The sequence below is a fragment of the Pongo abelii genome, chromosome 2 (genome assembly GCF_028885655.2).
Source record: "Pongo abelii isolate AG06213 chromosome 2, NHGRI_mPonAbe1-v2.0_pri, whole genome shotgun sequence".
Taxonomy (NCBI): Eukaryota; Metazoa; Chordata; class Mammalia; order Primates; family Hominidae; genus Pongo; species Pongo abelii.
Genome location: NC_085928.1, coordinates 1,877,861 through 1,901,872, shown reverse-complemented (window position 1 = coordinate 1,901,872; position 24,012 = coordinate 1,877,861). Strand labels below are relative to the sequence as shown.

At 35.9% G+C, this 24,012-nt stretch overlaps 1 protein-coding gene and 1 long non-coding RNA gene across 17 annotated transcripts in view; one reads left to right on the top strand and one right to left on the bottom strand.

Annotated features, from left to right (window-relative positions):
• LOC129058417 (uncharacterized) overlaps window positions 1–13,058 on the bottom strand; it is a 108,364-nt gene extending 95,306 nt beyond the window's left edge. Inside the window, exons 1-3 of one of the 3 annotated variants that reach the window (XR_008523485.2) lie at window positions 12,917–13,058; window positions 11,281–11,394; window positions 2,025–2,125 (exon numbers count right to left, since the gene is read on the bottom strand). This is a non-coding gene — a long non-coding RNA (uncharacterized LOC129058417). Of the gene's footprint in view, window positions 1–2,024; window positions 2,126–8,883; window positions 9,032–11,280; window positions 11,395–12,916 lie in introns of all 3 variants that reach the window. The other 2 variants (XR_008523483.2, XR_008523484.2) reach the window with 2 other exon arrangements.
• EPHA6 (EPH receptor A6) overlaps window positions 1–24,012 on the top strand; it is a 965,948-nt gene that overhangs the window by 270,987 nt on the left and 670,949 nt on the right. The window lies entirely within an intron of this gene.

Sequence of the window (24,012 nt, the reverse complement as noted above, 5' to 3'; positions counted from 1 at the left end):
GTTATTTGTAGATTCTGGATGTTAGCCTTTTTTCAGATGGGTAGATTGCAAAAAATTTCTCCCATTCTGTAGGTTACCTGTTCACTCTGATGGTAGTTTCTTTTGCTGTGCAGAAGCTCTTTTGTTTAATTTGATCCCATTTGTCTATTTTGGCTTTTGTTGCCATTGCTTTTGGTATTTTAGTCATGAAGTCCTTGCCCATGCCTATGTCCTGAATGGTATTGCTTAGGTTTTCTTCTAGGGTTTTTATGGTTTTAGGTCTAACATTTAAGTCTTTAGTCCATCTTGAATTAATTTTTGTATAAGGTGTAAGGAAGGGATCCAGTTTCAGCTTTCTACATGTGGCTGGCCAGCTTTCCCAGCACCATTTATTAAATAGGGAATCCTTTCCCCATTTCTTGTTTTTGTCGGGTTTGTCAAAGATCAGATGGTTGTAGATGTCTGGTGCTATTTCTGAGGCCTCTGTTCTGCTCCATTGGTCTATATCTTAAACAGACACAATCTTGTGATAAAACTTGAATGGATGAGGAGTTCTTCTTATGGATGAGCAAAGAAAGTGGTTTCTTGACATGGAATCTACTACTGGTGAGGCTTCTGTGATCATTGTTGAAACGACAACAAGGAATTTAGAATGTTGCATCAACTTAGTTGACATAGCAGCAGCCATTGTGAAGACAGTGTGGTGATTCCTCAAAGACTTAAAGACAGGAACACCATTGGAACCAGCAGTCCCATTACTGGGTATATACCCAAAGGAATATAAATCATTCTATTACAAAGACACATGCATGCATATGTTCATTGCAACACTATTTACAATAGCAAAGACATGGAATCAACCTAAATGCCCATCAATGTTAGGATAAAGACAATGTGGTAGATATACACCATGGGATAGTGTACAGCCATAAGAAAGAATGAGATCATGTCTTTTTCAGGGACATGGATGGAGTGGGAGACCATTATCCTTAGCAAACTAACACAGGAACAGTAAACCAAATACCACATGTTCTCTCTTAAAAGTGGGAACTAAATGATGAGAACACACGGACACATTGAGGGGACCAAAACACACTTGGGCCTATCAGAGGGTGGAAGGTGGGAGGAGGGAGAGGATCAGGAAAAACAACTAATCGATGCTAGCCTTAATACCTGGGTGATGAAGTAATCTGTACAACAGACCCCTATGACTCAAGTTTACCTGTTTAACAATCCTTCACATGTACCCCTGAATTTAAATTAAAAGTTCGAAAAAAAAAGCAGCCACAGGGTTTGAGAGGGTTGACTTCAGTTTTGGAAAAAGTTATACTGTGGGTAAAATGCTGTCAAATAACATTGAATACTACAAAGAAATTGTTCATGAAAGGAAGAGTCCATTGATGCAGCAAACTTTATTGTCTTATTTTAAGAAATTGCCACAGCCACCCCAACCTTCAGCAGCTACCGTCCTGATCTGTCAGCAACCATCAACGTTGAGGCAAGGCTCTCCACCAGCAAAAAAATTATGACTTCCTGAAGGCTCACATGATTGTTAGTTTTTTTTTTTTTTTGCAATATTTTAAAATTAAGGTATGTAAATTGTTTTCAACATGATGCTATTGCATATTTAATAGAATGCACTATAGTGTAAACATAACGTTAATAAGCACTTAGAAACCAAAGGGTCTGTGTGACTTGCTTTATTGTGAAATGCAGTTTATTGGGGTGGTTTGTTACTGAACCCACGATATCTCCATGGTATGCCTGTAATTTACCAATGCTGCTTATATACTACATTTTGAAAGATAATAACAATGTTCCAATGAATATCTGTATTAGCACTGCACTAACTGAAATAATATAACCTTCCCAGACCTGGTTATAAAATGGATTGCAAAATACTATGGTATTGGAAATAACTTTCAAATCAAGCTGCAACAACTCAGTTTGGAAGTGTGGGGGAGGGAGTTAATGGCAGGATATGGCAGCCATTTCATATATTGGTTTTTTCTTTGTAATGAAACTATTTTCCAAACAAAACTTACCTCAGAAATAAGTAGTTTTTCTCATCAAAAGCTGGAGAACTCTCCAAAAGTGCTTATATGACATAATTAGCATTTTCTCTAACTATTTTTGTGGGAGGCATCTGGAAGAGAATATTCAAAGAGTATATAATGAACCTAAACTCAGGAATGTATAAAATGTGTAACACTTATAAGAACAGAAATTACTATATATGAAGAAATATAGTTGATGACTTCACAAATTAAACTACAAAAAAAAAGCAGCTTACAGTGAGAAATGAATATTCTCACACTGTCAATTTAAGAACATAGTGCTTTATATGTAAAGTATACATGTTTATGACACATACAATGTTTCATATGTATGTGGTTTTTTTGCTTGTTTCAATTTCTTGTTCATTTAAAAATAAAGATAACATACATATTGATATAAATGTTAGCAAAACTGAGTAATTATACATCACGTGTTTCAATTTTTTTGGAATATATAGGATTGATTTGAGCATTTGAGACAAAGCACATAGATGTATGCTAATATACTTTAATAGTTGTATTTACACCATAAGGCGAGAAACAGATTTTAAAAAGTAATGACTCACACTTTTACTAAAACTGGAAGTGCTTTTGTATAGTTTTACACCTACTGATTTTATTAAATGTGGAGATGACTTGCTACAGTTTTGTTTAGTTTTGTTTTCCTCAACATAATGCCATATTCATATATGGAAAGAAAAAGATTTTTGTCAAATTGGCACTAAAAAGATGTAACAAGCAGAATTCAGAATATTCTTGGTCTCAGGAGTTTACACAGATAAGAATGCAGAATTAACGGCTCTATTGAAATTAGGCAGGAACTGATGAAAATTTTAAAATATCTTCCAAAATTTTAGGAAAAATTACAAATAAACTATAACATTACATATGAAGGCTTAAAGATTTTAAAATGTAAAAGGATTTTATAAATTATTTTATTTATTTATTTATTTTTTCTTCTTCTTCTTCTTCTTCTTCTTATTATTATACTTTAGGCTCTATGGTACATGTGCGCAACGTGCAGGTCAGTTACGTATGTATACATGTGCCATGCTGGTGTGCTGCACCCACCAACTCGTCATCTAGCATTAGGTATATCTCCCAATGCTATCCCTCCCCCCTCCCCCCACCACACAACAGTCCCCGAAGTGTGATGTTCCCCTTCCTGTGTCCATGTGTTCTCATTGTTCAATTCCCACCTATGAGTGAGAATATGCGGTGTTTGGTTTTTTGTTCTTGCGATAGTTTACTGAGAATGATGATTTCCAATTTCATCCATGTCCCTACAAAGGACGTGAACTCATCATTTTTTATGGCTGCATAGTATTCCATGGTGTATATGTGCCACATTTTCTTAATCCAGTCTATCATTGTTGGACATTTGGGTTGGTTCCAAGTCTTTGCTATTGTGAATAATGCCGCAATAAACATACGTGTGCATGTGTCTTTATAGCAGCATGATTTATAGTCCTTTGCGTATATACCCAGTAATGGGATGGCTGGGTCAAATGGAATTTCTAGTTCTAGATCCCTGAGGAATTGCCACACTGACTTCCACAAGGGTTGAACTAGTTTACAGTCCCACCAACAGTGTAAAAGTGTTCCTATTTCTCCACATCCTCTCCAGCACATGTTGTTTCCTGACTTTTTAATGATTGCCATTCTAACTGGTGTGAGATGGTATCTCATTGTGGTTTTGATTTGCATTTCTCTGATGGTCAGTGATGATGAGCATTTTTTCATGTGTTTTTTGGCTGCATAAATGTCTTCTTTTGAGAAGTGTCTGTTCATGTCCTTCGCCCACTTTTTGATGGGGTTGTTTGTTTTTTTATTGTAAATTTGTTGGAGTTCATTGTAGATTCTGGATGTTAGCCCTTTGTCAGATGAGTAGCTTGCAAAAATTTTCTCCCATTTTGTAGGCTGCCTGTTCACTCTGATGGTAGTTTCCTTTGCTGTGCAGAAGCTCTTTAGTTTAATTAGATCCCATTTGTCAATTTTGGCTTTTGTTGCCATTGCTTTCGGTGTTTTAGACATGAAGTCCTTGCCCATGCCTATGTCCTGAATGGTATTGCCTAGGTTTTCTTCTAGGGTTTTTATGGTTTTAGGTCTAACATTTAAGTCTTTAATCCATCTTCAATTGATTTTTCTATAAGGTGTAAGGAAGGGATCCAGTTTCAGCTTTCTACATATGGCTAGCCAGTTTTCCCAGCACCATTTATTAAATAGGGAATCCTTTCCCCATTTCTTGTTTTTGTCAGGTTTGTCAAAGATCAGATAGTTGTAGATATGTGGCATTATTTCTGATGGCTCTGTTCTGTTCCATTGATCTATATCTCTGTTTTGGTACCAGTACCATGCTGTTTTGGTTATTGTAGCCTTGTAGTATAGTTTGAAATCAGGTAGCGTGATGCCTCCAGCTTTGTTCTTTTGGCTTAGGATTGACTTGGCGATGCAGGCTCTTTTTTGGTTCCATATGAACTTTAAAGTGGTTTTTTCCAATTCTGTGAAGAAAGTCATTGGTAACTTGATGGGGATGGCATTGAATCTGTAAATTACCTTGGGAAAGATGGCCATTTTCTTGATATTGATTCTTCCTACCCATGAGCATGGAATGTTCTTCCATTTGTTTGTATCCTCTTTTATTTCCTTGAGCAGTGGTTTGTAGTTCTCCTTGAAGAGGTCCTTCACATCCCTTGTAAGTTGAATTCCTAGGTATTTTATTCTCTTTGAAGCAATTGTGAATGGGAGTTCACTCATGATTTGGCTCTCTGTTTGTCTGTTATTGGTGTATAAGAATGCTTGTGATTTTTGTACATTGATTTTGTATCCTGAGACTTTGCTGAAGTTGCTTATCAGCTTAAGGAGATTTTGGGCTGAGACAATGGGGTTTTCTAGACGTACTATCAAGTCATCTGCAAACAGGGACAATTTGACTTCCTCTTTTCCTAATTGAATACCCTTGATTTCCTTCTCTTGCCTAATTGCCCTGGCCAGAACTTCCAACACTATGTTGAATAGAAGTGGTGAGAGAGGGCATCCCTGTCTTGTGCCAGTTTTCAAAGGGAATGCTTCCAGTTTTTGCCCATTCAGTATGATATTGGCTGTGGGTTTGTCATAAATAGCTCTTATTATTTTGAGATACGACCCATCAATACCTAATTTATTGAGAGTTTTTAGCATGAAGGGTTGTTGAATTTTGTCAAAGGCCTTTTCTGCATCTGTTGAGATAATCATGTGGTTTTTGACTTTGGTTCTGTTTATATGCTGGATTACATTTATTGATTTGTGTATATTGAACCAGCCTTGCATCCCAGGGATGAAGCCCACTTGATCATGGTGGATAAGCTTTTTCATGTGCTGCTGGATTCTGTTTGCCAGTATTTTATTGAGGATTTTTGCATCAATGTTCATCAAGGATATTGGTCTAAAATTCTCTTTTTTTGTTGTGTCTCTGCCAGGCTTTGGTATCAGGATGATGCTGGCCTCATAAAATGAGTTAGGGAGGATTCCCTCTTTTTCTATTGATTGGAATAGTTTCAGAAGGAATGGTACCAGCTCCTCCTTGTACCTCTGGTAGAATTTGGCTGTGAACCCATCTGGTCCTGGACTTTTTTTGGTTGGTAAGCTATTGATTATTGCCACAATTTCAGATCCTGTTATTGGTCTATTCAGAGATTCAACTTCTTCCTGGTTTAGTCTTGGGAGGGTGTATGTGTTGAGGAATTTATCCATTTCTTCTAGATTTTGTAGTTTATTTGCGTAGAGGTGTTTGTAATATTCTCTGATGGTAGTTTGTATTTCTGTGGGATCGGTGGTGATATCCCCTTTATCATTTTTTATTGCATCTATTTGATTCTTCTCTCTTTTGCTCTTTATTAGTCTTGCTAGTGGTCTGGCAAATTTGTTTATCCTTTCAAAAAAGCAGCTCCTGGATTCATTAATTTTTTGAAGGGTTTTTTGTGTCTCTATTTCCTTCAGTTCTGCTCTGATTTTAGTTATTTCTTGCCTTCTGCTAGCTTTTGAATGTGTTTGCTCTTGCTTTTCTAGTTCTTTTAATTGTGATGTTAGGGTGTCAATTTTGGATCTTTCCTGCTTTCTCTTGTGGGCATTTAGTGCTATAAATTTCCCTCTACACACTGCTTTGAATGCATCCCAGAGATTCTGGTATGTTGTGTCTTGGTTCTCGTTGGTTTCAAAGAACATCTTTATTTCTGCCTTCATTTCGTTATGTACCCAGTAGTCATTCAGGAGCAGCTTGTTCAGTTTCCACGTAGTTGAGCGGTTTTGAGTGAGATTCTTAATCCTGAGTTCTAGCTTGATTGCACTGTGATCTGAGAGATAGTTTGTTATAATTTCTGTTCTTTTACATTTATTAAGGAGAGCTTTACTTCCAAGTATATGGTCAATTTTGGAATAGGTGTGGTGTGGTGCTGAAAAAAATGTATATTCTGTTGATTTGGGGTGGAGAGTTCTGTAGATGTCTATTAGGTCTGCTTGGTGCAGAGCTGAGTTCAATTCCTGGGTATCCTTGTTGATTTTCTGTTTCGTTGATCTGTCTAATGTTGACAGTGGGGTGTTAAAGTCTCCCATTATTAATGTGTGGGAGTCTAAGTCTCTTTGTAGGTCACTCAGGACTTGCTTTATGAATCTGGGTGCTCCTGTATTGGGTGCATATATATTTAGGATAGTTAGCTCTTCTTGTTGAATTAATCCCTTTACCATTATGTAATGGCCTTCTTTGTCTCTTTTGATCTTTGTTGGTTTAAAGTCTGTTTTATCAGAGACTAGGATTGCAACCCCTGCCTTTTTTTGTTTTCCATTTGCTTGGTAGATCTTCCTCCATCCTTTTATTTTGAGCCTATGTGTGTCTCTGCACGTGAGATGGGTTTCCTGAATACAGCACACTGATGGGTCTTGAGTCTTCATCCAATTTGCCAGTCTGTGTCTTTTAATTGGAGCATTTAGTCCATTTACATTTAAAATTAATATTGTTATGTGTGAATCTAATCCTGTCATTATGATGTTAGCTGGTTATTTTGCTCGTTAGTTGATGCAGTCTCTTCCTAGTCTCGATGGTCTTTACATTTCGGTATGATTTTGCAGTGGCTGGTACTGGTTGTGCCTTTCCATGTTTAGCGCTTCCTTCAGGAGCTCTTTTAGGGCAGGCCTGGTGGTGACAAAATCTCTCAGCATTTGCTTGTCTGTAAAGTATTTTATTTCTCCTTCACTTATGAAGCTTAGTTCGGCAGGATATGAAATTCTGGGTTGAAAATTCTTTTCTTTAAGAATGTTGAATTTTGGCCCCCACTCTCTTCTGGCTTGTAGGGTTTCTGCCAAGAGATCTGCTGTTAGTCTGATGGGCTTCCCTTTGATGGTAACCCGACCTTTCTCTCTGGCTGCCCTTAACATTTTTTCCTTCATTTCAACTTTGGTGAATCTGACAATTATGTGTCTTGGAGTTGCTCTTCTCGAGGAGTATCTTTGTGGCGTTCTCTGTATTTCCTGAATCTGAATGTTGGCCTGCCTTGCTAGATTGGGGAAGTTCTCCTGGATAATATCCTACAGAGTGTTTTCCAACTTGTTTCCATTCTCCCCGTCACTTTCAGGTACACCAATCAGACGTAGATTTGGTCTTTTCACATAGTCCCACATTTCTTGGAGGCTTTGCTCGTTTCTTTTTATTCTTTTTTCTCTAAACTTCCCTTCTCGCTTCATTTCATTCATTTCATCTTCCAGGGCTGATATCCTTTCTTCCATTTGATCGCATTGGCTCCTGAGGCTTCTGCATTCTTCACGTAGTTCTCGAGCCTTGGTTTTCAGCTCCATCAGCTCCTTTAAGCACTTCTCTGTATTGGTTATTCTAGTTATACATTCTTCTAAATTTTTTTCAAAGTTTTCAACTTCTTTGCCTTTGGTTTGAATATCCTCCCGTAGCTCGGAGTAATTTGATCGTCTGAAGCCTTCTTCTCTCAGCTCGTCAAAGTCATTCTCCATCCAGCTTTGTTCCGTTGCTGGTGAGGAACTGCGTTCCTTTGGAGGAGGAGAGGTACTCTGCTTTTTAGAGTTTCCAGTTTTTCTGTTCTGTTTTTTCCCCATCTTTGTGGTTTTATCTACTTTTGGTCTTTGATGATGGTGATGTACAGATGGGTTTTTGGTGCGGATGTCCTTTCTGTTTGTTAGTTTTCCTTCTAACAGACAGGACCCTCAGCTGCAGGTCTGTTGGAGTACCTGGCCGGCCGTGTGAGGTGTCAGTCTGCCCCTGCTGGGGGATGCCTCCCAGTTAGGCTGCTCGGGGGTCAGGGGTCAGGGACCCACTTGAGGAGGCAGTCAGCCCGTTCTCAGATCTGCAGCTGCGTGCTGGGAGAACCACTGCTCTCCTCAGAGCTGTCAGACAGGGACATTTAAGTCTGCAGAGGTTACTGCTGTCTTTTTGTTTGTCTGTGCCCTGCCCCCAGAGGTGGAGCCTACAGAGGCAGGCAGGCCTCCTTGAGCTGTGGTGGGCTCCACCCAGTTCGAGCTTCCTGGCTGCTTTGTTTACCTAAGCGAGCCTGGGCAATGGCGGGCGCCCCTCCCCCAGCCTCGCTGCCGACTTGCTGTTTGATCTCAGACTGCTGTGCTAGCAATCAGCGAGACTCCGTGGGCGTAGGACCCTCTGAGCCAGGTGCAGGCTATACTCTCCTGGGGCACCGTTTCCTAAGCCCGTCGGAAAAGCACAGTATTCGGGTGGGAGTGGCCCGATTTTCCGGGTGCTGTCTGTCACCCCTGGAAAGGGAACTCCCTGACCCCCTGCGCTTCCCGAGTGAGGCAATGCCTCGCCCCTGCTTCGGCTGGCGCACGGTGCACTCACCCACTGACCTGCGCCCACTGTCTGGCACTCCCTAGTGAGATGAACACGGTATCTCAGATGGAAATGCAGAAATCACCCATCTTCTGCGTCGCTCGCGCTGGGAGCTGTAGACCGGAGCTGTTCCTATTCGGCCATCTTGGCTCCTCCCCTATAAATTATTTTAAAATTCCACTCTCTCAATAGAAAATCAGGTAAAGGACAAAAACAGCAGTTCAAATAAACATTTTTTAAAAACTACAGAAAGCTAATGTGCACCATGAAAGTGTTCAAAATCAAATATAAGTTAATACTCAAGGAGATAGCTGTTTATCTCTATTAAACTAATACATCCTTTACAGATGATTATGTGTATTTTTTCTTTCCAGGTTAGATTGAAACAAACTTTCCAGGTTAGATTGACGCACTTACACATTTCTGGTGTAAGTATATATTTTAGCCAGCATATCAGTAGGCCTTCAATGTCAATACACTTTAACCATGTGATTACATTTCTATTCTAAGGATATATGCACACATAAAAATCAGAACTTGCATTCACTATAGTATTATTTAAAAAGAAAAGATAAAATAATCTAGATGTCCAAATATGAGATTATCAACATTATGATATACCATAACAATAATATAATTTTCATGCATCAATTAAAATAATATTTAAAATATTATTATATTTTAAATATAATGTTAGAAAATGCTGATTACATTTTTATAAAATTTGAGGAGCAAAATTTATATACCAACTTAAAATTTTTTTCAACCTGCATACAAATTTTGAAGGAAAATTTATCCAAATATTATGTGTTAATCTTTGTAAATTGAGAAGCTTTTTTGCAATTATAAAATAAGCATATATCATTTTAAAAATTGTCTTTGTTTTTTAATTACTTTTTGATTGAAAAGTAAAAATTATATATGTTTATCATGTATAACATGTTGTTTTGAAATATGTATATATTGTAGAATGGCTACATCGAGCTAATTAGCATATGCATCACCTCACATTTATCATTTTTGTGGTAAGAACACTTAAAATCGCTTTTGCAGTTATGATTTCACATTTTGTACTTTATTTGCAATTTTCAAAAATGAGCGTGTATTACTTTTAATATTGGAAAAACATAAAACTATTACAAAAATTGTTTCTGAATCAGATATGGGATTCACACATGAAGAAAGCAGAAAAATGTGCTAAATAGCCTGTTATTTATTTCATTTGATTTTTATATTATATAAGATCAGAAATGTATAAAAATATATGTTCACTTGATAATTTTTCATAAATATCTTAAATTACCCTGTATCTTTTTTAAAAATTGTTTAGCATGTCAGGGTCAGCTATGCTCAATTTTCCCCCTGCTTTTATTCATCCATATTATGTGTTCTTTGGATTTTGCCCATGCATACACTCCCTTTAAAGTTTTCACTTAAGAAACTTTTAATCAATTCGAAGGCAGTTTATTTGTTGACTTTCACATTAGTATAAAATTCTACTATTTATGCTATTAATTTTATTTAGGGTCTGCCAATCACTTAGAAGAATCAGTGATATGCATGTAACGCCTGTAAAATAAAAATACCCACAAGTATTTAGTCTTTTCTATGGCTTGTGGCACAATCAGTACTGCATGTTTCTTTTTTCTTTTATTTAACAAAACTGCCAGTAAATACGATTAAATATATTCAGTATTGACCAACAACATTTTTCTTACTTTTTAAAATGTAAGCATTAAAGTTTACTATAATCATTTTGAAAGCAGTCTGACTAAATTTATAGCCTCACTTTTTTTTCTCATGCCACAGATATTTCAATTAGAAAATGCTTTGGCTTTATGATATATAATCAAATATCTTTGAGTCCCTAAATTTGTCCATTCTAACTTAATATTCTATCTATAACTCAGATCTACCATGAGAGCAAATTATGTAACCCCAACTAATTTGCCATAAGAATTAACAATTGTGCTTAATCTCCTTCAACTTATTTTAACAAGTGTCTTTTGTTAAGACAGGTGCTGCCTCAAATTCACTTTTCCTGCCCCTGCCATACATCTTTGTGAAACATGTTTCTGCTTCCACTTCCCTGCCTGTGCCTGGCATTCTTCATTTGTGTCTTCATCATAAGTATTTTACAAAACCGTTCTTTAGTGTGGCAGCGATCTCATGGATGATTCCAATATCCCTTTTTGTTTTAGGATTAAGACTACTTATTATTAATAATTGAAGATTACTGACCACTCGTTAGCTTTGATGCTCTTTGGTATTTGCTTTCTGGACAGTCCTTTCTTTTTTATATCACATGCTTATTGTACTCATTGTTTACACCACTTCTGCAAAACCTCTGACATATGGCAGACCAAGACTGATCCTGAGCTTCTTTAGCTTTCTACTTCCACCTACCTTTCTCTATAGCGTTTTTATCAAACTATGTTGATAAATGATTCCCAGGTCTTTTTTTCTACTCCGAATCTTGTTTCTTCTACCCAAATCTGTACTTCTTGTATTCATTATTACCTACAAAGGAATGTTTACCACTACTTCAAATCTTTCTTAAAATATAAATTTCCAGCATTTTCACTTTCAGAAATTTATTCAACACACAGATTGCACAAATTTGCAGGCATATATACACAAAGATAATCACTGGATCATTATTTGTAATAAGTAATGAAAAAATCTGAAAGTTCATTAATGGAAAAATGAGTAAATGAGGTTATTGTATATACATACATGAAATTCTATTCACTAGGAAAAATGACAAGGTAAATCTGAGCTAGAAAGTTGTCAATGATATGAGGCAAAATGAAAAAAATGGGTAACATAACAAACAGTACAGTGAGTTAGCAGATGCATGTCAGACTCTTAAAATGCTTCTTCAAAGGTTTGGATAGGGGTGGTACGTTTATTTCTTAAAGTGTGTGTGTGTGTGTGTGTGTGTGTGTGTATATATACACACACAATATCCCCATGGAAGAACTTTTATCCTACTTTTCATCCATTGCAAAATTTCACAGAAATCTTGGTTATTTTTATGTACAAATTATCACTTGCTAAGTGTATTTGTGTCATATACAACAAAAGTTAGAGCCAAATATCCTTGACTTTGTCCAGCCAATCGTATAGCCCTTATAACACACACAGACATACACACATGCACACAAATACCCATACCTCTACTACCTTGGAATAACACAGACTCCTCTCTATAACTTTGCTTTAATATCATACTAGAAATGCTGTTCTATAGAGTACTTTGCGTTTTGCACACTGCTCAAATTTCTTTCTCACTGGGCCAAATGCAACAACAGGCAAAACTTTAACTTTATCCAGACAGTACCAATCATTGTTTCAGGATACAAAATCAATGTACAAAAATCAGTGACATTTATTTGCACCAATAACATTCAAGCTGAGAGCCAAATCTAGAACACAATCCTATTTACAATAGCCACAAAAAGAGTAAAATACCTAGAAATACAGCTAACTGAGGAGGTGAAGGATTTCTACAAGGATAGTTACAAAACACTGCTGAAAGATATCAGAGACGACACAAACAAATAGAAAAACATCCCAGGCTCATGGACTGGAAGACTCAACATCATTAAAATGGCCGTACTGCCCAAAGGCTACAATAACCGAAACAGCATGATACTGGTACAAAAACATTCTTATTTTAAAACTTCAGTTATCTAAACATTCCAAAAACTACTTGTGAATCAAAAATAATATTTTTAAAAGGTCTTAGAATTTCTTAGCAAAATATTTATTACGTAATTTGATTACACAGAAATACTTTCAGTACTTCAAAATTGTATGAATAGTTGAAGTTTACCATTAAAATATTTTAAGATCACAAGACACATGATTGCTTCAAAATATTCTACTTTGAAATTACATCAAATGACAATTTCTAACCGGATACTGTGCTTAGCTTAATATCGTCAATTAAATAAAAATGTTATAAGGAAATTTTTATTTATCAGAAGGTACCTTATACAAGTTAGATGCACAGTCATAATACAAAACTTATTTCTACCTTTAAACATCATTTCATGAACTCAGTGTTAGGAAATGTATGTCCTCTTCTTGCCAGCTCTACCTTTTTCTCTCAGAAAATCATTGCTTGAGTGAAGAGGTTGAAGAATTCTAACAAAACTGAGTCATAATATCAAACTTGAAGTAATAATGCTGTAATAAACAAAGTGACAGCATATGGCCAACATGCCCATGCACAATGATTATCCTATGTAATGGCTGGATGTGACCTTAAACAAGTTACTTTGGGGGTACTAGAGAATATCAACTGTTCTGTCATATGTCATATATGCTTTATATGAATTAGACGTCACAGTAGCTTAATATATCCTAATATATTGCATTTCACAGATTCACCTTTAACTTATAGACCTTAAACATTTTATCCAAAAGAATTTACTACAAGTACTCAGATAAAATAGAGTAATAGTATGAGGTAAATTTTGCTGCATAATTAGATTTGTTGTTGTTTCACATACACTGTACTATTTATCTTAGGGCTGAGAAATGAAACTGAGCTTTGGTTGGATTTTTGTTTTTACTTCTTAAACTACTTTTCATCTCTTTTCAGTTAATACCTGAGTATGTTTTTCTAATGTCAGTAAAATAAGAAGTTCTTTCATAGAAATTGATGAGATAAAATGGAAAATTCAGATTTGTGAGCTTTTATGTATATGATGTCATTATATATATATATATATACTGAGATGGAGTCTCTTGTCACTCAGGCTGGAGTGCAGTGGCGTGATCTCAGCTCACTGCTACCTCTACCTCCCGGGTTCAAGCGACTCTCTTGCCTCGGCCTCCCAAGTAGCTGGGATTACCCACCCCGGCCACCATACCTGGCTAATTTTTGTATTTTTAGTAGAGATGGGGTTTCACCATGTTGGTCAGGCTGGTCTGGAACTCCTGACCTCAGGATGTCACTATAAATTAATATTATTTTGACCTTTTCTGAAAATTATTGGATTAATGCAATATCATTCATGTAACAGCTGTCAAAGTCTTGAGCTATAATATTGTCCTCATGCTGAAATTTAAAACTTTTGAGTCTAACAAAGACCTCAGCTCCTTCAGTATTTACATTTCATTATAGGTTAGATATGTACTGATCAAGCATTCCTCAAATTATAGTTTACCTTTACTGGACTTACATTTAAAATTCATTAATTTTATGAAATATGGAATTTTAAAACAGCAGAAATATTAAATATATTTCACATATCAAGTTTTTAATAAGTTTTACAATATTAAAATTATTATTTTCCCACTTCGCAGTAATAAACTTAGAAAATGGAAAGGATGTTATGTTACATGGTTTTCAATGAAATATAAATATAAATATACACATAAGCACATATACATACCTATATGCATACATATGTTAATAGTAATTTTTAACATTCATTGGTTATATTTTATTGTTTAACATTTTGCACATCCTAAATGTTAAAATAGATATTTACATAACATTTATTGAATAAATTTATACCACGAGGAGAAATCAAAAGATTTTGTACATGGGAATTTATTATTCTGATGAATATATTTTAATGAAGTATCAATTTACATATCTAAAGAATGTACTAATCTATAATTTATAGATTTTTTAAAAGTTTTTTCCCATTATTGAATTGCATATTATTAAAATTATTTTGAGTAATTAAATCATATGCAATTATCAGTGAAGGAATAAGATTCATTGCTTTTAGTATCCCTGCAAAGCATGTTGAATATGGTCAGATGGAAAAACACGTAAGTTTTGTTTTCCTGTGGGCATGTCACAAAGCAGCCTTGCCTTGAGCCTGGACACTACTCCTGCCAGACAGAAGTTAAACTGCTTTTGTTCAAGAAAGCTAGCCCATGGGAAGGAAAAGATACAGATGGCCTAGAAGAGCAAGGATTCTGCTGCCATGGGTGAAGTGGGTTCCTGGAATTTACAGACAGCTGTGGAGAAGCTTCTGTGCATGGAGCCTCCTCTGTTCTCCCAGACTGCAACAGTCACTAGAGGACCTTGATGGGGATGTTGTGTCTAGACTTCTGATGGGGTTGTGTGTCTCAAGACTGAACCTCAAGTTCAGTACCTTTGGAAGAGCAGCAAGGGTCCCATTGGCTAAATTTAGCATGGGAGAGTAGACATGATGATCAAACCAAAAAGACATGGCTGATGAGAACCTTCCTTGAACTGAAAGCTGATTTCTTTTTCCCCAGATTTATTTACTGCATAAGAAGCCAGAGGCACTTTTTGCCCTTAACAAAAGGGAAAGGGCCACTAGCTAGGCAGGTGGGTGTTCAAAACCACATGAAACAGATAGAAAATGGAAAATACAAAAGGTGCACATTATTTTTCACTTGAGTAATGTAGAGCAAATTTCTACGCATTGAAAGGGCCTTGATAAAGTGGAATGTGTTAACAGCTTCCTCAGAGAGATTGTCTTCTGAAATGACAGTAGTAACTACTTTCCTCTGTCCATTCCTGAGACCAAAGAAGATCTCACTGGCAGAATATCAGGCACTCTGCTAATGAAGTCTCCTTACTGTTCAATGTGATCATTACAACACAGTTCTCATTTATTGAGTACTGATCAGTCCAAAGCAATTTAAAAATATTTGTACCTTCATTTAGCATTAAAATATTTTTCGGCCGGGCACAGTGGCTCACGCCTGTAATCCTAACACTTTGGGAGGCCGAGGAGGGCAGATCACAAGGTCAAGAGATCGAGACCATCTGGCCAACATGGTAAAACCCTGTCTCTACTAAAAATACAAAAATTAGCCAGGTGTGGCGGCGTGCACCTGTAGTCCCAGCTACTCAGGAGGCTGGGACAGGATAATTGCTTGAACCCGGGAGGCAGAGGTTGCAGTGAGCCAAGATTGTGCCACTACACTCCAGCCTGGTGACAGAGCAAGACTCCATCTAAAAAATTAATTAATTAATTAATTCAATAGAAAAAACATGTTAAGGGGGATTAAATCACTTGCTAAAGATACAGTATTAGTAAGCAGGCTCCCAGGGATTGAATGGAAGGGTTATGTGACTGTAATGTCCATACTGGAATTTCAATCATTATAAATTGATGGACAATGAATTAATCTTATCAACTTTTTGGCAAATACTGAGCAAGGATTATTCATGTGAGAAGGTCAGTCTGCCTTCTAGGGACTCATTCTGTCTCCATTCTTAGATACCTAGAGCTGTTTGGTCCCTCAAGTCTGTGGGTTCTCTGGAGAAGCATGTCTGAACTCCAGCTATACAGCCAGAAGGACTTTCATGATTCACTTCTCTTAGTCTTGTTTCTTACCTTCCTGCACCTGAAGACACAGATTTCCTGAGACATACTTTTGTGTTTGATGTTTTCATTTCCCCTGCCTCTACTTTGTTTCCACTGTCTTCTGTTCCTCCTCTTCTTCTGGATTATTCTCCACTTTAGATATCAGTGCCTGCCTGGGAGAGAGCTGGTTTTCTTCATTCCTTTGTACTTTGATCGTCAGCCTCTATGATTTCCTCCCAGTGTCTGTGTCCCTTGATTCCCTCAAATGCTAATAAATGTTGGTCACTCTACCAGTGCTTGGTTGGCTTTACTGCTCAACATTCCATATGGAAAGGGTCCCAGCTAAAAGCAACATCTAGGTGTGATACTCGAGATGCTAAGGAAGTTTGGGAAAAGATTGGGAAAAGAGCATCTTTCTAAGGACAGCATTCAGTATGTTTTATCACCATTAAGACACTAAATAGAAACTGGCTTTAGGGCTGGAGCAGAGTTCTTACTATCTCCTATGCCAAGGTTATTTGCCAAATCTTAAAGAGGATAGGACAGAGAAAGCCAGGAGAGATACTAATGTGGCAGAGTGGTCACTCAGGAAGTTTGGAAACCAGGTTTTACCAATTGGTAGAAAAGTATTTCATACTTTAACAATTTGTGAAGCTGTACCAGTAAGAACTGGCTGAATATAAGGTATAACTCTTACATGTCTGAAAAACAGACAAAAAACTTAATAAATTACTATGGAAAAATAGTTAACTAATATCAAACTTGTTAAGATGCTGAATATTACATGACCTTTTCACAGTTTGCTTTTTTAACATTTGATGACATAACTTAATTTTTAGAAATTAAAACCATACTTGAGTCAAAAGTCTATAGGCTTATTTTTCTTTACTCATTTTTTCTGATGGTGTATCTTTCTGTATTCTTTCTATAATCTTTCTGATGGTGGTATATCAACAATCTGAAATTACTGCAAATTATCTTCCCCCTTGATGTTGCCCTCAAAATGTGGAGAATTCCAAAATCTCAGAAATCTGTCATTTTCCAATTCCACACATTGTTTTCAAAAGGAGCTACTCAAACAAATAGAAATCAAAACAATCTATGCCAGTTCTCCTCTGGATTTGTGTATCAGTAGCTTCAAATCCTATTATATGTAAATCATAATAAAATCTTGACGTTGCTATTCACGTGTTTCCACAGCAGAGCCAGCTTTCACCCTAGGAGTCTCTAGAAGTAGGAAGTGACTTCCCTAGAGCATTTGCTAAGCCCATCAAACTCTAACCACTTTGAAAGTTGAGTGAGTCATTAGTTTTATGACCTATCTAGCTTTAAAAACATGGAAAACTGATGTGATGCTGGTTGAATTGAAAACAAACAGGGAGATTATTTTCACCACTTCCTGAATAAGGGATAAAGCAATATAAATCATGTTGAAATTTTGTCTGTATTTAATTACTGAGTAGTGTACTGCAATTTATACATTAAGTACTAATTATTCTTAATGTAATTATATTTAATTATTATAATTGCTATTCATATATTATGTTCTAATAGAGACATATCATATCGAGGGCCTTTTTCACAAAATTACTATATTCCCTTCATGCTAGAAAACAGAATAGAAAATTTACCTTAATTTAGTTGTAATAAGCTATTTATTTCCTCATGTATTTCAAACTGTTTCAAAATGGATTGTTACTAATTTTTATCTTTTTTATTAGGTTATTTTGACAAGGATGTTTTATAACAAATGCTGGCAACCCTTTGAAATTATAAAATAGAAATAGCATGGATTGTTTGTACATAAATTATGGCTTTATACATTTTATACATTTACTTGTAGATCACACTATTAATTCACATCTTTTTTTCTCCTGCGGGCATTACAGTATAAATAAAAAGGTGGTTAGACATTGTAGTTTTTTGCTCTAAATTTATAATGCATTACAATATATTCAGCTCAATAAGTTTGTAAATTATAGCACATAAGATTTGAAAATTCAAGAAATGGACAGGAAAAGGCAATCTACAGTAACTAAAAAACAAATTCTAATTCATTGCCTCATATGATCTGAATTTAATTTGCTTACATTTCACAAGAGAAACACCTATTTACAGTGTTCTTTTTGATATAGTACATATAAAGCTGAAATATTGTGTTTCAGCTTGGGTAATGGAGTCATTACCTCAATTTTAAACATTCTGTAACCTGAAATTGGGATTTATAATGGACTCATTGGCTGAGCAAAATCACCACAAGTAAAAACGATTTCTAGAAACTTAGAGAGTTGAGATTTATTTTTTAAATTGCTTTTTTTAGATGGAATGAGGAATAATACTCAGGAAAATTTGAAAGCATGTACCTTTAGAACCAAGAAAAATTTACAAATATATGTTGCAGTGAATAAAAGAGTTAGATGTTTTAACACCTGTTTACACTAATAATTACAGTAATAATATTGAACATTTATAGTGTATTTAGCAGGTGCAGCCATTTACCAAAAATTCTATGTGTATTAATTTTCACAAAAGCCTTGTAGTTAAGATATTACTCTTCCCTCTTCCATTTTCCTAAGACAACAGGCACAAACCAACACTGTCCCAAGAAAATTATGTTATGTGATTTCCCATCCTGATCAATTTTCAGACAGTAGAGCATTTTGCAAAATAGGTTTTCCTTTGATGTTCTCTATATGATATGGAAAATTCCATAGTCTCAGAAGTCTTTGCCATTTTCTATGCCATACATTAGCTCAAAAGGGATCCCCCCAAACTAACTGGAAACAATATTAAGACCTACTATGGATCAGAGTATCAATAACCATAAAAACAAAAATATCTGGAGATCAATGTACACTGGATCGCTGTTTTTAAGAGGAGCACATTCCAAACAAATGTAATCCTAAGAATCTGAGTAAATTAGACTAAGTGGAAAAACTGTTTATGTAAAACTATTTGTGGAGATTTTTTGCATAGGAAGTGTATACAGAAGTTCAAAGGCATAGATTCTGTGTCCAAGAGAAAAAAGTTGAATGTAGGGGTCATCATTTAATAACTTTGTGACCCTGAAAAATACACTCAATATTTCAAACCTTCTATTTTCTATTCTGTAAGATTAGGCTAATATCTATGTTAAATAATATTTGTGGTGATTAAAGGGAGAATGACCACATTCTATTTAGTGTGGACTCACTATACATTCATTGAATGTTAGCTGTTTGTTATTATATGAATATATTTATCGTAAAGGCCATGTATTTTTGTTGCTGTGAAGATGACTCTCAGTCTGGTTGTATCTTATCATTGTAGTACTTTAAGAAAAAGAAATGTAAACCTTTGAAAAAGAGAAATACTCAGGCTTCATGTCTGTATCTTCTAAGTTAGAGTTGTAATATCTGGTCTGAACATTTGCTTCTTGGTGGAGGGGTTGGCGTTGTGGAGGGTGATGAGGCCCACTTGCTTTCTGATGGGTTGAGAACCAATGTGATAGGGAACTTGGTGTACTGGAATATCCTCAGTTAAAATTTTGTGTTTTTTTAAATGCTATATTTTGGTTAACAAGGTTTTTTTTTTTTAAAAAAAAAAAGAAAAAAGTTAACATATTATCACCACATGTAACAAAGTAAACAAAAGATAGAACGTTTTCCCTGGGAAAGCACAGCTTTGATTTTACAAATTCTTACCATCTTTACTCTTTTATTTAACAGCGTGTGTGTATACTCAGATCTCATTCTGCACCTGTCATTGTGCTGAGAAATGGGGATATCATAGAGAAGGTTGGAAAGAGAGTGACAACAGGAGGGACAGTTATAGACAAAATGTTAATCAAATAGAGATCACAGTTTTAGTCCTGTCAGTGTATGGATACCCCTCCCTAAACTCCAAATGCACGGCTTCTATAAATTGTCTTGGAGGACTAGGCTTAGGCCTGAGCGAAAATAAGGTGTTTGAGTTTTCCCTCAAATACCAGTTTTGAGGTTTGTTTCTTTCAATGAATGTGGAAGACAAAAGTATATCTATAAATCTGGCTGAGTGAATTAACTCAGCAGGTCTATTATTATTATCATTATCATGATTTGATGAGTTACTAGCATTCTCTTCTTAGGGTATAAAAAAACTACCAATGTTATTGGTACTCTTTTCAACTTGAAGTGTGACTCCTTGATGGAAGAAGCCATATTATAATATTGAACAATTCTATTTAGACCCATCCAGGTACATCAGGAGAACATATGAGTCAACATGGCTCCAAGAATTAGACAAACTTAGATTTCTTCCATGTTTCACTATTTATTGGCTGTTTTAGTTAGAGTTACACAATTGCAAAAAAAAAAAAAAAAGAAAAAAAATCCCAAATATATCTATGGCTTAACTAATAAAAATGCAAAGCAGCTCTCCAACACAACATGATTCAGGGAGCTAGGCCTCTGCCATCTCGTAGCTCCAGCCTTGTATAGGGTCTCAAATCCACTTGGTGGGTATAATAAGAGAACCTGGAGAAGGCTGACTAGCTTATTAAATATCATGACCTGGAAGTGACACAGTCACCTTTATTCATTGGTGAGAACCTACCAACAAACTTATTTGGATAGAAATGGGAGCTGAGAAATATAATCCTTGTTTATACAGCTACTCCCTTGCTGTAAGTCTATAACTTTTGGTGGATATCTAGCCATCTTATCAAGCTAACTATATGACTTTAAAAACTGAAATTCTATCATTCTGATTCCCGATTTAAAAGGGGAGTAAAGCTGGATGCAGTGGCTCACTCCTGTAATCCCAGCACCTTGGGAGGCTGAGGCGGGTGGATCGCTTGAGGTCAGGAGTTCGAGACCAGCCTGGCCAACATGGCGAAACCCCTTCTCTACCAAAAAATACAAAAATTAGCCAGTCATGGTGGCATGCGCCTGTAATCCCAGCTATCCGGGAGGCTGAGGCATGAGAATTGCTTGAACCCGGGAGGCAGAGTTTGCAGTGGGCTGAGATCGTGTAACTGCACTCCAGCCTGGGTGACACAGCAAGACTCCATCTCAAAAAAAAGGAATAAAGATAAAAAGAGAATAATACGCCTGAATGATAGGTAATGAAGATTAACTGAGATAGTGTGCATAATACTTGACATACAATCTAATCATAATATGAATTCTCAATATATGTTAACATGGTGTAATTATTATCATCATGTGATCCATGCTCTGTATAAATGGAATGATCACTTCCTTCTCTGTCTCTTTAGGGTGATGTAATAGTTTTATTCCATTCCTCCCGAATCCTGATTAATCTTATCATTTTATAAAATTACAGCTATTTATGACCTTTTTTAATGAACATTCTTTCCCACAGTAGTAGTAAGACCGAATACTTCCTTTTTGTATCTAGGACCTCTGTCAGGGAAAAATTTCAATTCTGAGATTGAAAATGGCTCTTTTGGATCAGTAACTATATCGCTTCAGATACAGCATGCATAGAGCAAAGGGGTTACCTCTGGGATTGGCTAAGTCATGGCCAGATGATCTTCCATGCTACTGACCCTTACAGCGTTAGAAAACCTATGCTAGTCACAATATAAGGAGTTCACTCTCTGCTATGTAGCGTCAAACTCATATGGCCTTTCAATAAAGTTTCTTTTATTCCCTGTTCTGAAATATATGGTTACTGTTAACATGTGTTATGTTGATTATGTTATATTTAGTTTCATATTTGTAAACCACATAGCTGTTTTTGTTTTCACGTGGAAATTATGAAATGCTAGAGCAAATAATCAGTTTCTCTTATTAGACCCCCTTAACAATAAATATTTCCAAACCATTAAAGAGTGACTTGAGTAGAATTTAATATTCTGGTCATGATATCAAAAGTAAACAGTAACTTTTAATCACTTTCTATTCTCATTATAGCTCCTGTCATAACAAGTATTTTCTCAGTTTTTAACTGGAAGAACAAGCAAGCAACAATTTGACGTCAGTTGTCATCGTCTCTTAAAGATTGTGTTGTCGCATTAGTTTAACTTCAAATCAAAGTGTAGAAATATTAGTGCTAGGCAGCTATTTATCTTGAGTTATTAACATTTCTCAGTTATTAAAATCTGGTTATTTCTTTGAGGTTTCAATGATTGAAATATAAACAAGAAAGAGGTGAAATGTCAAGTGTATCTCATTCTGATTAGTATTATAATTGTAAAGTTCTTTTAGTCTTGCTACATAAACTATTATTTTAGCCTTCACATTTTAAAAGGCTTCAACATTTTCTCAGGGAACATCTGCAGGAAAACAATACTTTGGGGGACAAGAAAAGAAAAGAGGAAAACTAAAGTGCTGAAATGTTAAAGATAAAGAATGTAGCCTTTATTAAATAAATGTGATGTAACAAAATGTGTAAAGGACTTTGGGCAAGGAAACCTGATTTCTAGGTCTGACTTGCCTACTAGGTGTATGATATCTTGAGTAAGGTAACCTATAATTTGGAAGTTTTAGTTTTCTTATCTTTAAGATGGAGAGAAAAATGATCCCCATCGCCTATGATTAGTGTAAGATTTAAAAATTGAATAAGAGAAAAGGGCTGCCATTAAAACTAGTAAATACAGAAAACTGGCAATCTGTTTTTAATTGAAATTATTTTCAACAAAATTAAAAATTTTAATGAAAGAAGCGTAATATTGTTAAAAAGCATCCTGACTTTTTAATGATCGCCATTTTAACTGGTATGAGATGGTATCTCATTGTGGTTTTGGAATTGAACAATGAGAACACTTGGACCCAGGAAGGGGAACATCACACACCGGGGCCTGTCATGGGGTAGGGGGCAAAGAGAGGGATAGCATTAGGAGATATACCTAATGTAAATGACGAGTTAATGGGTGCAGCACACCAACATGGCACATGTATACATAAGTAACAAACCTGCACATTGTGCACATGTACCCTAGGACTTAAAGTATAATAATAAAAAAAAAAAGCATCCTGCTTTCTATTGTTGTGACCACACCCCCCACCTTCCTTTTCAAAATTATGTGGCACGGGCTGATAATGCTTACCATTATTCAAACACTCATCAGACTAATGAAATTCCTGATTTTTACCTGGGCTTATGGCTACTTAAAAATAATGACCACATTTCCTACCCTGCTTTTAAGTGATGTGTGGCCATATGACTAAGTATGTGAGGGAAAGTGGTGTGTGTAACTGGGATATATCCTTAGAGCAGTAGTTCACAAACTTTGTTGTGTATCATCATCACTTGAAGGACTTGTTTAAAAAAAAAAAAAACAAGCAAACAAAAAAACATATGGTTGAATTCCATCCTGGAGTTTTAGATCAGTAAGTCTGGAGAGGAGCTTGAGAATTTTCGTTTCTAGTAAGTTCCTAAATGATGCTGATGCTGCAGCTTAATGATATTATACTTTGAAAACCTCTGCTTTCTTGTTTTGTTTTTCTTCCACTCTAATGTGCAGAACATAAATGTGATGGCTCAGGAAGATTCTAGAACCAAAAGTTTAAGGACCCTGTCCTAGGGATGGTGGATAAGACACATAGGACTGAGGACCTAATATGAAATTCATTAATAGTGATTAAGGTTTTTTGAGCTGGAAGCAGTGGATTTTGATTTCATAATGCTGTAACTTTTAACTTTGGTCTAACAAAGCTATTTTATACGTATCCACATATATGGAGGAAAATGTATTTGCAAAATGTGTATGTGTGTGTTTTAACCTAAGGAAATACATATATATATATACATACACACCCACGCACACACACACATATATATGCATGTCTATATCTATATCTATATAGTTGAGTGCTGAGCTTTTCATAGGAAATATGAT